This window comes from Pholcus phalangioides, unplaced genomic scaffold (assembly GCF_987345545.1).
Source record: "Pholcus phalangioides strain wild (caught in Gottingen) unplaced genomic scaffold, Ppha-v1.0 ptg000013l_1, whole genome shotgun sequence".
NCBI lineage: Eukaryota > Metazoa > Arthropoda > Arachnida > Araneae > Pholcidae > Pholcus > Pholcus phalangioides.
In genome coordinates, this window is record NW_028301606.1 from 34,433,591 (window position 1) to 34,448,828 (window position 15,238).

Sequence of the window (15,238 nt, forward strand, 5' to 3'; positions counted from 1 at the left end):
TTGAACATGTATGTATTCTCTACTATCTGGTGTAGCACTGATTTAGGAAAGTGGCTTTTTTTTCCTTTAACAACAACACTGAAACATTGCAGAATCGTGAATCATTTTGTCGTTTATATGCCAGTACTAAAAAGTAGACATATGCGTGTTTATGTTTAAAGAGTATATCTACCATGGGAGTTGTTTCATTTTTTATCCGTGTCAACGATATTTCATCATCTTTTCTAACAGTTAGAGTCTAACTGATGAATGGTATTTCGTGAGATTTCAAGCTGAATTGACTTGGTGTGGCAACCCACTTCAGTTGCATTAAAACCAGTCATCTAGCTACGGCCATACACATCGGTAGTGCCTACGACGGCATACGACGGCATGCTGATTTCCGATCTATATCACGCGGATATGACGGAACAACTCTTATACTGAGGCACCCTCCTACATTATTTGATCGCCAGTAGATAGAGTTGAACAATCCTATATCAAAATACATATTTACTGCATAAATTTTGAACATGAACTGCCCATGCTAACATTTTACAATTAAGAATTCAATATTTCTATTTCTATTTTGAATACTAATTAATAATTACTGGAATATATACATAACTGGAAACTATACAAATGAAGATAAGAACAGAAAGAAATTTTGTTTTTCTATTTTTAGCAGATAAGCGGTTAAATGAGGGTAGAACGGTTTTTCCGCATTTAGATCTATTTTTTCCCAACTTCCCTCCGTTGTTCGAATTCGAATATATCAGTGAATATTTCCCTTAGAAACATGATATTTTTTATGGCATTAGGAGAGACAGGACAACAACCTTTAATTGGGTTTTTGAGCACACGGGGATCGTATAAAAATTTAGTTTTTTTTTATTTTGTTATGTGACACACCTATTTTCACTCTGAAAACTGCTACACAGTAGTTTTTGAACGCCTGTTGAGCATTTTAGAAATTCGAATCATACCGCTACGACGGACGATTGATGAGATGAAGTTCGTGATAGCACTTACAGGACATCCTGTGTATATATACGTGCGTGTGTGCGTGCGTGTATATATATATATATATATATATATATATATATATATATTGCTTTCAAAAAAACAGTAAATAACTTTATTTTAATATATATGTTACTGCCAAAGCCCGAAGTGGGCGACTTCACAAACTGGCTGGCCCAGTTGATCCGGCCAATGGCCGAATTTCGGGCTTCCGCTGGGCTTTGGTAGGTCCATATATGTCGATTCCTTTGATATACCTATGTATATGGATCACTAATATTTCGATATTTGATAGTTAGGGTTGCTAACCCTAACTATCCATAATAATAATTATTATGGTTAGCTATAGCAAGTCATAAAATGGTCATAAAATTAGTCAAACAATTGTCATAAAAAATATGTCAACGTGACGATTACCCCCAAATCATAGGGATATATATAAGCAGATGTAGGGATCGTTATATAGGAGCTGACCAAATCCCGCGAAAGCCCGCCGGGCCAACAGGACCAACCTGTTCGTGAGCTGGCTAAATTCGGGCTATGACAGTAACATATACTCAAAAAACTTCCAAAAAAGAAAACTGAGCACATCTGTATAAAAGGGGCACCGCGAGTTGCACAAAGAGAAATAAACTCTCTAGATGACTTGGTAAATGATAGTCACAAGTGACACTGTTCAGATATCCCTCGCAATGTATATATCATACAGACACACAGAGACGAATGAAAATTCCTTTCGTCAAGCAAGTATTCGTGAGTGAAAACCTTTTCTCTCGCGAATGCTTGTTTTTTTTTAGATTCATCGCAGACGCGCGTAATATATACTCAGTAAATTTAACTTCCTGTTTTGTAAACTTTGGTGTGAAGAGTGAAACGCAACTAAATGTAATTTGGTAAAGGCATTGGAATTGTCACCTGTTTTCTTGAGACTTCTTTTCCTGAAAAAGTCAGCTCTCAAATCCGTCCCAATAATGTTCCAAAACACTGAGAACTTAAATCAGAAAGTATGTTAATCCCTAGAAACTTAAAAACACTTCATTTCAATTTGTCTTTAACAACTCAGTTTATCCTTTACGCAAGTTTATTTCACTTCCATTTGCAATCTAATCAGTTGAGCTGCACTGGGGAAATCATATAATAACCGAGTACTAATTGCATCTGCGCAAGTATTGAATCCAGAAAAAACGAAGCAATTTCCCAATCAATCGTGATATTTTTGCTAATATATCATGTTGCCTGAGTTCACTGCAGCTATATTTAGGTAATTGGACAACTAAAACCTTCCTTAGAACGTACTTCTCCGATCTCGGGATGTGCGTTATGGGACGGTATTCACAGGAGACAAAGTATCTACAAACATATTGTCGCTGTTAAGTTTACAACGCGACTCATCACTGAAGTGAATTCATCTGTAATAGAACATTATGATCGAGTTTGCCACCATTTCAGCTGCTTCTGGCAGCGCACTGAGTTGTGTAAAACGGTGTAATATAGAAGCAGCGAGCACATACATTTTGCAATCGTGGTCTTCCACAAATGGTTCTGCTAGTGAATTTAGTGTGAAGGTCACTGAGTAGTCGTTAACACCGATGAACATGGTACTACAACATCTGTTCTCTTGATCACTCTACCTTCTGCAATCACTTTACGTTGCCCGCAGCCTTTTTATTCATGAAATATACTTTTCAGGGTTTATTTATGAGAGTATAGCCCGATTCCATCACCCCGAGTTATCCGACGGTTTTTCAATCCAGATTGTATAGCACGTATGCCCTGTCCACGCATTGTTATAGTAACAAATGTAAATTGCAGTATAAATCATTTTCCTCATAAAATAAAGATTAATATACATCAGTACGTTGAATTTCGAATAGTTATAAGTTAATCGTTTTGTGCGTAGTTTTTCAATCGTCTGTATTTCAAATGCAGAGTGATGGTCAAAAAGTATGAACAATTTGTTTTTGTATGCATGTATATTTTCTAAATTTGACTTTTTGACATATCATGAAACAATGAACTTGAAGAAAACGAGAAATGGTTTTGGAATAAAAATAATCCAAGAACTATCAAACAAAATCAAACAAGAAGACAACATACTTAATTCATTCTCATGCTGAGCGTTGTTGGCCAAACATTTGTTTTTCTTTGAAAAAATATCTATATTGTGATTATTTAATTTCCCCCTTACCGCATTTTACTGGCAAACGTTGATCTTAGAGGCATATCTTTATATTTTTCCGATTAGAAAAAGTATCCAAATAACGCGTAGAGCACAGACACGTCATCCATATTGCAAGAGGTTATTAAAAAAACTTTTTATGCGGGCACCTTATACTCAAAATCCAATTAGAAAGTAGTTGTCCCATGGGCGGAGATACGGGGAAGCATGGGGGGGGGGACATATCCCCAGCTGAAAAGGTCAACCGATCTAATGTATATGCGTATATATGAATTGCCGTCATCATCATCGTGCCCCCCCCCCCAGACTCCCAAGTCTATGCCGCCTATGAGTCGTCCTGTCTCTTCTGAGGCCAAAATAATACATGTTTCTATGTGCAATATTCGCTGAGATATTTAAACTAAAAAATGGGAAAGACAGCATCAATGAGCATTTGGCAACATTCATTTTTTTTGTATCAGCAGAGAGATAGAGAGATAGAGAGTAATTGGGGGGAGGGGTTTAAGCAAGAAGAGTGTCCGTAAAAAAAAAAGTTTTATTTTTTAAATTTTAATAACTGTACGACCCTTGCAATATGAATGACGTATCAGAGCTCTGCATGCTGTTTTGTAATTTTTTCTAATTCAGCGTATGCCGTTTGGATCAACGGTTCGCTAGTAAAGTGCGACAAGTGGAATTAAGAAATCAACCTGTGTAATCAAGATCTCAGCTGAAAACAAAATGTGGAATTTTTTTGTTGCCCCACAGGAAAGACTTTCAGTAACAACTTTCTTTAATTGCTTTTTTAAAAAAAAGGGTGTCTGCATGAAAAGTTTGTTTTATTTTTTCTTATTTTGACATCTATACAACGCTTTGCAACATGAATGACGTATCTCAGTTTTACACGTTGTTTGGATAGTTTTTCTAATCGGGAGTATGCCTCTAGGGTCTACGGTTCGCAAGTAGAATGCGGCAAGAGAAATTAAGTAATTATCCTGCTTTATAAATATCCTTATTAAAAAAAAAAATACTTCTAATAGTAGAGAGGTAGCAACGTATCTTTATGTATTTCTTATCGTTTAGTTCTCTTTCTCCGGCATACATTTTATATTTGTCCAGAATCCACATCAGTGCTGGGAAATGTTAGCTATTTCTATTTTTGTTTAGATCAGATATATCTTGAAATGTTGCATGTATTTCCACAAACAGGAGGATAACACGGGCTTTTATAATCAACGTCAAAATGAAGCTTTGAATGTTCTTTTTCATTTTTTTTCTATCTTTCCAAGAACCGCAGGCTGCCAATTCCGAGTTGACAGTTTTCCATATCAATTTACCTTACTGAAAAAAAGAAAGAAATATTGGATTTTCCGTGTCGAGTACAAAAGAAATTTGGTTTTTTGAAAAGAAAAAAAAAATAAAAATATGGAGAAAATAGTATGTTTTTCGTCTGGGTTAAGCTTTACTGGGGAATATCCAATATCGGGTGACGTGCATACAAATATGTTATCCTCCAGTTTTAGCGACGAATATTTCATTCCTTATTGTGAGCGTTTATTGAAAAACATGGAAATGTGAGTGTGTCATACGTACAAGAGAAATATATCAGGTGCGAACGGAATTCAAAAGAAGGAGGATTTCGTTCGATGAATGAAAAACGGAAAATTATAACGAAAGTAAGTCGAGGAATGAAAAAGAACTGGAATATCTTCAGTTTTTTTCTCGTAGTGTGACTTTTTCTTCAAAACAAAAATTTGGCAAAGAATTTTCACCTATACAAGCGTATCGGTTTACCTTTTTTTCTGTCGATCATAAAATTTTATGCTGATTTCACGTTTATACACAGCACAGTAGCTTAACATCAATATATCTGTAATGGTATTTGAAGCCAGAGAATTCGGCGTAAAAATCAGATGAATATTTCAGATTTATATTTCCGTTATTTAATGTTTATTTACAATTTAACTGAACGATAGGTTTACTGCATTTTCGCTTCTCTGAGAGATTATGTCGACGGATGGCCTTTTTTAAACGCCACTCATTATCATCCCGGATAATGTTATTATTCGGGAATTGTGTTTATACTTTCGCAAATCACGGAACAGAACAGTATCGTAACATGGGGAAAAATAATCATCGTTATGTACCAGCAAGACAAAGTAGGATGTCAGAAGACGCCTCCCCCCCCCCCATTGACAAAGTTTCCGAATTCCGTTAACAACGTCCTAATTGGGCCGTGATAGCAGCCATAATCCATGTATGTATGTATGTATGTGTAGCGCTGGTTTTGCGATTTCTTTCCCATTGTAAAGGTAAACACATATGCTAGGTAAAAAAAGTGACTTTCTTCAGTTCTTGGAGTGACCAGGGGGGGGGGGGGTCGGGTCTATTACGCTACAACAGTGACGTCATGTGCTAAACGCAAACCTCAACGACCATTGTTAAAAACTTGATTTTTTTTACCACCCGTCGGCTTGTCGTTATCGATTTTACTAAACACTGGTCGGGCCGAGGCAAGCGTTAGTCAATGAGAGGATGGGCAAATCATATAATTTCCTCTGCTGCTGATAATCATAATCTGTACCAACGAATGCTGCAGCACGTAGTATGGTATTATTATATTTTTGTGTTTAGGGAAAACACACACAAAATAATTTATGTTAGCTATATATATATATTATTTTTAATTCATCCGGATCGTTTTTATTTCCGTCAAATAGCTGAGAAAGACGTAGGCTATGCACGAACATCAAACTCCCACAGGAAAATCTTCTAAATTATTACGTGTAAACAATATAATGCGCAGTTAATTTTCAAAACAACTGGCAAAAATCTCATCACATTCTCTTATTTTTACGTATTTATTTACCGTTTTCATATTAAGATAAAATCAAGAACAAGTAACCTTTTATTTACATCATCAATTAGAAAATTTGTTTGTTTCTTTCACACAACATAAAAAGGAAGTTCCACCAACTTTACACTGTTGTTGACATGTCTTTTAAATAGGTATTGATACTGCGACCAGAAAATGCACTCAAGTATTAAAAAAATGTATTTGTTGATCAATATAAAATTTATTTAGACTCTTTTACACTACTTAGTGCGCAGAGTGTACTATGTGTGCGTGTGTGGGTAAGGGTGTTTAATGCATTAAACTTCAGACAGTAGCAATACCGACAACATTAGCACTATCAATGATAAAAATTATGTGTTACAAAATATCGATGTTATTAAACGAATTAAGAAGAAAAAATCTGATGCGAGTTTAAAAAATATATTGACGTCGATTTTTAACGAGAAATAAAAAAGATATATGATAGCGATTTCAAAATCTCTTGAAAATACATCGCGAAAAAGAGAGATTTCAGCAAAATATCATCCTTATACCGAGATGAGTCTTAACGTTAGAATAAAGGCCTTTCCGAACGAGATTTGAGAAAACATATTGTAGAGAGATTTATCGTAGCACCGAGTATTTTTATAACGAGGTATATATATATATATACATATCACTGTGAATAATTTTTCTAATCAGTCTGTGTTATTAGATATTATTTTAAATTATAATGCTGTCTCTGAAACATGTTACTAAATTAGTTAACGTAATTCAGTGAATTACTATTCATTATAATGAAGAACTTCATGAAATAATAATGAATAATATATTTCTATAATAGATAATTTTCTATTCTAGTAATTCGTCTCCGTTGCTCTTGACTTCATCGAAAAATGTACGCGCGAGTGGGTATGTTTATTTCCGTAACGTGAACTCAACGAATGGTTTTCAGTCTTCATTAGCTTACGCTATGGCATTCGTGCAATTTTTTTCGGTCATTTCAAAAATCAGTCATCCAAACACCCCCAATCTCCAATTGTTTCGGATAATCGATGCTCTACTGTATAGCCAATCTACGACAATGGGCAGTAAAAATTATAAACATTATTAGAGCCGAGTAAATCACACTTTATTAGTGCTTATTCGTCAATGACCTAATTTGCCTCTTCTTTACAGGTGAACGTGATTAGATTTCCCATTCTCTGTTTACTTCTGTTGACGTCGACGTGGCTGAAGATCATTTTTCCTATTATGATCAATCATTAAGGGGTCCTTGCCGGCTTAAATTTCGGACCTACCACAAATGCTCAGAACGGATTCCAATTCGCTTCAACTTATTTAATAGTAGAGGCAAATCTACATTATGGAGGGCTCTTTTCAAACAGAATATAAAAATAATGTAAAAAAGAAATAAATAGAATATTTAACATGATATTATTAAGCACATTAAGAAATAATTGATCAATTGAATAAAATTAATGAATAGATAATCTTGTTGAAAATTCGATTTAGGTACTCATTGATTTTTTAGGTTATCATTTCAGTGCTTTTTCCTTGTTTGAAATCCATAAAATGTTTATTTGTTGCAACTTGCTCATTTTTGCATGTGAAAATTGACAGAAATCCAAAAAGAAAGTACACAATCGTAAGATATCTTCATCAATACACATTCAAATGTTACGGAGTAAACGTTCTCTATTCTATATAATAGAGAATGAGGCAAGCGTTTAACTAGCAGATGTATTTTGATTCAGGATGATTTTCAAGACTGCAACACTAATTTACCCTTTAATTAACATTGTACAACGCTTAAGTGAAACTATCATTTACCTAACTTGAACATTTAAATTATTGTTTTAAATGTAATAAACCATAGAATCAATTTAACCCCCACGAATTTTTTTCTAATAAGAGAAAAATCAACTAAATGATAAAGTTTCATACTTTCAAATAAATAATTGAAAGTGAATATTGTGATGCATTACGTATTGTAAATAACATTCACATAAACTAAAGCAGCATACTGTAAGAATCCCGTTGAATTAGTAATAGGAAAATTTTCCGTTACATATGGAAATTTATTCTTGCGAATATAATTTAGTTGTTCACGCTTTTGAAGCCCATCCTTACCCTAAAGCTGTCCTATAACGAAAGCCATAACTTATTCGGTTTTCTCACGGACTGTTACCTTCTTACTCCGAGCCAAAAAATTTTCAATTTACATGTAAATTGAGTCAACAAAATTATCATTTCTTCCTCTTTTCTATACGATATGGAATGAATCAGTTCTTGAGATGAAACTGTATCTGATAGCTATTGAGGATTTTCATAAAGTAAATGCGTTCACACATAAATACGTTGAATTACATATGAACGAGATAATTTCATATAATAAAAAATGAACATGGCAGTTTAATAATTTTGAGTGAATCCATTCAACTCAAGTTATCGATAAAAGCGTTATCTACGAAAAATCGATAGATTATCGTTGAATTTAGTCATTCAGAGCTACACGCTGATAATAATCCAAATTTAAGATGAGAAAAATCAATTTTTGCATTACTGAAAACTTCCAAGTTTTAAATAATTTAATTTCAAATGAAAGACTGATAAAACTTATATTTCACTGATTTCCAACATTACAGGTGATCCCCAATTGTTTCCGCAGCAGATATATCTACAACCGTTGGCTTCAGAATCATACTTTCAATTAGTTCTCAAATTATATTTAATGGAAATCGTAGTGCAGCTACTTAAAATCCCAAAATATGTTTGAAGTATAGCATAGATAAAAAAATAAAGAAATTAACTTTTTTACAGTCCCTGTGTGCTAAAACTTCAATTATTGAAATGTTGATCCTGCTTTGAAAATAGTTATTTACGAACTATTTCTTCATATTTTAAATGCAATATTTATGGAGACTAAATATAGGAAATCACTATGTTTTTTTTATGTCAACATTTCACTGTACCCGTAGAGGATGCCACTCGCCGCACAAATGTTTCTAACAGGTGTCTGATGTGAAGATATTTTGGAAAGAGAGAAAATTCAACTGCCCCTGCGGGGAATCGAACACGTCCTTTCACTGTCCGGGTGAATGTCCTAGACCATAGAGGCAACAGTTATCTCAATTTTCCTTGGAGCTCATGTGCACTGAATGGGACGGTACGGTCGGACCTAACTCGGGCCAAAGCTCACAATTGCTGACAATGCCACCAGATGTAAATGATGCCACTACCCAAAGATGTCACTATCCGTAGATGATGTCACTACCAAAAGGTTTCGCTGTCCTCGCTATCGAAAGGTTTCTAACAGCTGGCTGATTAGTGCACACGATCTCCAAGGGAAGATTTCGATATTCGTTTCCTCTGTAGTCTAGTGGTCTAGGACAGTGAACGGCAAACTCATCAGTCAACAGAGCCAAATATCAGCTGACAACGATTGTGGTTTCTTTCGAGAGCCAATTTTTTAGCCACACTCTAGGGGCCAAAGAGCCGCATGTGGCTCGCGAGCCGCAGTTTGCAGACCACTGGTCTAGGACGTTCACCTGTAAAGTGAAAGGACGTGGGTTCGATTCCCCGCAGGGGAAGTTGAATTTTCTCTCTTTCCAAAATATCTTCGCATCAGCAACCTGTTGGAAACCCTTGTATTACCAAGTTTTCATTGGGTCAAAAGTTGCCTGTACTGGGAATATACTCAGATACGATGAACTCACTCAATTGGTTTTTTTGTTCATAATAAGTAACAATCATATTTTTCGATAATTATTTTGACAGTTACAGAATTTTGAAACCTGTGAATTTATTGTTTTAGATTTTTGAATTCAATTTTTCTCAATTTGTGAATCAAACCCTCAATCGTTGGTGATAAATGGTGAGTTTCAAAACCAAATATTATATTTCAAATCAATATTATATTGCATTGCAAAATATGAATTTTTTTTTGTAAAACTCAGAGCCGCATTTACATTTCACTAATTGGAAGTTTTAATTAAGGGTCTAATTTTCTATTTTTATTTTGCTATGTATAATATACGAATCTTTTGAGTGACCACATGTCACTTCAAAAACGTTTATAGTCTAAAGTATGTTTCTAAAGTCAACGTTTGCAGGGATATCCACTGCAAAAATAATTTGGGACCGTCTGTATATATTAGTCACAATCACGTCAATATTCTCATCGTTAAAGTACCTCTGACTGTGAGAAATGAATCAGAGGTAAAGCCCCAAAAAGAAAAATAAATCATAATTTCAAGTTCCTACAACTCTTTTTTTCTCGAGTAAATTACTTCCATCATATTTGATCTTGTAGATGAAACTAATCTCATTTCGTCCTAGGTAAAAGCTATTCCTTGGAGGCAAACACGAAAGAAATATCTTCGAGCATTACAACTGAATACCCACCGTGGAAAGTCAAACATAGTACTTGATGACGCTTTCCTACTTTCATTTAATTGTCGAGTCATGTCTACAGGCTATTCAACTCTTGTTATGATAATCCTCAGGGAACAGTTTCTAATAAGTATAGATATTGATACATTAATGCAAGTGTCAGTAGAATATAGAAGAGAACAATCATGCCGCGAAAATATATCCGCAACATTTGTCGATCTGGTAACTATTCAACACAAACCAGAGAGCTTTAATAAAAGCTTTCTCACTAGGAAACGCGGACATATTCAGTTGATCGGGATAAGGTTAGCAGCGGAGTTAATAGTTCGCTTCTGATACAGATAATTAGACAATTAATTTTGACTGGCCCATTTATTGTTACGAGTCTCCAGGTCGAACATCGTGTTTAGCCAGTGTCAGTCTTTGCGTTCGTGTGCATGTGGGTGGTGCGCGAGTATTCAACTGCTGCCGCCGACTAAGAGAACAATCTCCTTTTGGCGTATCTAGCTGCAATTAGTGTTCTATTGGATTGGACGTTTGTGCAACGACGACAGGCACAGGAATCAAAGTTATTAGCACTGCATTTCGCGCTTAATGCGCTGATCTGTACCATTGCAACAATTCGATTACATTCGCAATTAATTCAAGTTCGTTTTCACATTACCATGCTAATTTCCAAGACTCGTAATATGATTTAGGAACATTCAACGTATGTATCCGTAATGTTTTGGAAACTAATTCAGAGAAAAAGGTTATTGAAAAGAAAAAAACTAAATTATATTTGCGAGAATTGTTTTACGCTATGGATCCATATTTGTTGAATCTAACAAATTGCTCTTAATTTAGCTTCTTGAAGATTAGGAAAATATCACATTTAGATTTTATTTCTTTAGCTTTCTGTTCTTATTCAACATTTCAGAGCTGTTTGCTTCCTAATTCATTTCGAAGTCCGCAATTGTTATATGAAGCTCCCTTTGATTGGAATTTCAAGATAAATACATTCGAGTTTGATTAATTTGCTGCTGAAAGGGACAGCAAAAAAGTTATAACTATACAATTCATCCATATAAGATAATTAGACTTTCACAAAGATTCTTAATGCATGACTGTACAAAAATGTATTTGACGCTATCACTTTACTGTGCGAATTTCCTCGTTGTTGCAACTAGTGTTGCCATAATTACGTAAGCCGTCACGAAAACTATTTCATTTGTAAATTTGAAATTCTCATTTCTTTTCTTCTAGATGCTCTCGAAATCTTCAGGCTGATTTAGATTTAATTTCAGGAAATGAAATACGATTTTGAGTTCAACCGCTTTATTTTACCTTACAATGTTCATAGCTTGTTACAATGTTGGAATGCAGACCTCTGTTGCTTTCTTAGATTAGTTTTCGTCCTTGTCACGAGAACATTCAATGTGACTTTATATTCTACTTTTCAACCGCATCCATCAGTTAACCACAATTGTTTTCGTTTATAGAGTTGCACAACAGTATAAATAACTTTTGGACATATTGAATAAACATGATCGCTAAGCTATATTGATATCAAAAAATAAATGAACAATAATTTTAGAAAGACATCAATTTCTAAAACATTTAGACCAGACAGATGATTGGGATCACAGCACTACTGCTGCACTTTTTGGCAATTCCGCCTGTAGAGAAGTTGATTACCATAAACGAACTTCCGTATTCACTGATGAATAGTCTGTTAATGCCAGGTGCTAATAAAATCATCCAAGATCCGGTAAAGCACGAGCAGCCTTTGGAAAGATAAAAGTCATTGTTTGTGTAGAACTGAGGTAACGAAATCATTGCTTCTCGCTTGGAGTCGCATTATTGATTTTTTTTTTTAAATATTGGCTACATGTCAAATTCTGGCCATTAATTTTTTTATTTGTTTCTTTATTTCATTAAACCACGAAATAAAGGAAAGAATGAATGAACGTTAAGAAAACTTACTGAGAATTCCAAGACAAGGGACATTTTTCACGTGGCATACATCGATAAAACTTTGGATTATGCAAAACATTACGTAAGACATTTTTTTTTATTTACTTCAAAGTTTTCAACAATAAATTGCGTAGGAAACTCAATAGGAATTTATAAAATTGCTTAAAGGAATTTTTAAAAAATTCAAATTATTTGAATTAAAAAAATTGATTTATCAATCTTATTTTTTTTAATTAATTAAAATAATGGAAGAGGCTACAGCAAGATATATAGCCTGGAGAGAGGAGATGGTAACAATACAACAGATGAAAGCGGCATATGAACTCCGAATATGAACCATAGTAGATTAGCGACCCAAAACCTCTTGCTATCTTAGTGTGATGATAACCCGAATTTTCCAAGATTCTTGGTTTTCAATATAATGTTGATTTGACTATAGACATTGACGTAACTATAGAATGTGATCGATGAATATATTATTGGCCTTATGTCTTTGAGTGTACGTCGAAAATATGGTATATGCATATTGTGTATGTTTCAGAATTCACACAGCCTTCGAACCATCTCAATTTTATATTCCATATTTTATTTGTCATTTTTATTTTTTGTTCTTTTAATTTCTAAATTTCATTCTAAGTCTTACATGTTTTTGTGTTTTAATCTGTCAATTTTTTTATTGTTAAAGTTTTGTATATTTAGAAGGTTTTTATTTCAATTTCTGAGTTCTAATGTTTTGTGTTTTAATTTGTATATTTTTATATCCGTTATTTTGCTTTTAATCTTTAAACTTTTTATTTATTTCAACGATAATTTTAAGCCTTGATGCTTTTGCGTGTCACACAATTACTTTTTATTTACTGCGAAGTTTTATATGTTTTTGTTGTTAACTTCTTTTAAGCTCAGTATATTGTCGAGAGAGTTGTTTGCTTTTATCGCTGTGAAATTGTGATCGCTGCGTCGAACCCACCTTGTAATATGCCAGTAAAGGCGGGACGGCCTAACTTATTCATATATCCAAGTTCCACTGTATATGATAAGCATGTACCATGTTTCATCACACAAGCAACAAATGTTATGGAACTACATTTATTTTAATCAGAAAATACTAATGAATTATTTTAAAGTTAAAATAAATTAAGATTAATAGGGCACTTTAAATAGAATTTAAAAATTTTTAAAAAGGTAAGGTAGATTTCTTTTTTGTGTTTACCTATTATTTACTTTGTTCAATTTCTTAGAATACACCATCATTATTTCTTGGCTGTTTTTTGGTTCACTCATTTATTTTGCTTACTTTTACAAAGTTTTAAAGGTTTTGTATACAGTATGGCCCTTTTCTATACTTCGTAGAATTTACTTCGTTTTCTTCTTTTTATTCGTATACCTCATCCTTCACTTTTCATTCCTATCGCTTGGTGACAGGCTCTCAGAGGTCTTTACGTTGCTCGTGATTGATGATCAATAAAGCAGCTCTTTTGGCACAGAATCGGTGATCAAAAAGTTCGATGAAGAGGAAAGAAAGACGGCGGGATTTAAGAAGATTAAAATTGATTTTTTTTCCTCCATTGAATGACATGAAGGTTACAAAAATTAGTATCGTTTAAGAACAAGTTTTTTTCTTGAAATTATTTTGAGCCATAGACATCTTTTCTTTGTTCACCTTTAACACGGTTTTTTATTGCTTTTATTTGCTTATTTATATTTTCTTTGGTTTTATATCGGTTAGGATGTGATATCATGCAAGAGGAAACAATGTTCATGCGTCATTTCATACAGTTACACAAGTTGCGTTTTTTCTTGCTGACAGATAACATTTTGGATATACATAAACTTTTTTTTTTCTTTCATTTATAGCAACTATGCCGAGAAAAGTTGATGCCATGTTCCAATAAATGTCACATGCAATAGAAGATTTTCTTTCAACCTTTACTAGTTTATATGGAGAAAATGATCTAAAGCAGGGGTGCACAACCTCTTGGATTTGAAACTTGTTTCTGAAGAAAGCATCAATACAACCAGCACGTTGGGTACTGTAACACGGGTCTACTTTGCAACGTCTTGGAGAATTTATTTTGGAGAAAACTAATGCTAAGCATAGCACAAATTTGTATACTTATTTGCAAACACATTATGTATGTAATATATGTCTTTTATACTTATTACAAATTACAATTATGTTGATCTGTTCTACAAAATAACAGGTCTATTGCCATAAAAATTCATCACTATTATTATTATTTTCATAGATTTTTAAAAGTTAATGCAAAGTAACTCATAGGAGCATGTTATATATACTTTGCACACCACCTAATATAATCATTATTTGTAAGCAAGAAAATAGTTCATAACACTGTCGACAATTTAAAATTTACTGTGTGCTATTTACATAGCACATTACATAGTGCTACGGTAAACTGACTGGAAATTGATTTTTTTTGGTCTTGAATGGGAAAAAAATCAAAATTCGCAAAGTACAAATTCATGTTGATCACTTGATCATTTTTGTCACACCACGATCTTTTTCAGCACACGGGCTAATTAGCCCAGATATTACTCATGTCATTTAACATGTTATAAAAATGAATCAACTCTGGCATTATTTCAACAACAAACAAGAGGCACAAATCCATTCATCATTATCTATTGCTCAAGCTAACACAAAGTAGATGAATCCGTTTGGGATTGCTTTACACGCTATTTTAGGTGGTAGAAAGTCACCACAATGGTATCCAAAAATGGAGAATGCATTACTCTCGAATACATAATTACTCTTAACCGATAAAATCTCCTGCGAGGCAAAATCAGAATGGTTAGGAAATTTTCATCAGCCACCAGGCAACATTGAATATTTTTCTGGACTGGCGAAAAGTAAACCTTGCAGGTGTGGCAAT

General features: G+C 33.9%; 1 long non-coding RNA gene across 1 annotated transcript in view; it reads left to right on the forward strand.

Moving 5' to 3' along the window:
* Positions 1-14,477, forward strand: part of LOC149078985 (uncharacterized) — a 65,892-nt gene extending 51,415 nt beyond the window's left edge. Inside the window, exon 3 of the long non-coding RNA XR_016193836.1 lies at positions 14,202-14,477. This is a non-coding gene — a long non-coding RNA (uncharacterized LOC149078985). The remainder of the gene's footprint in view (positions 1-14,201) is intronic.
* Positions 14,478-15,238: the final 761 nt, after the last annotated feature.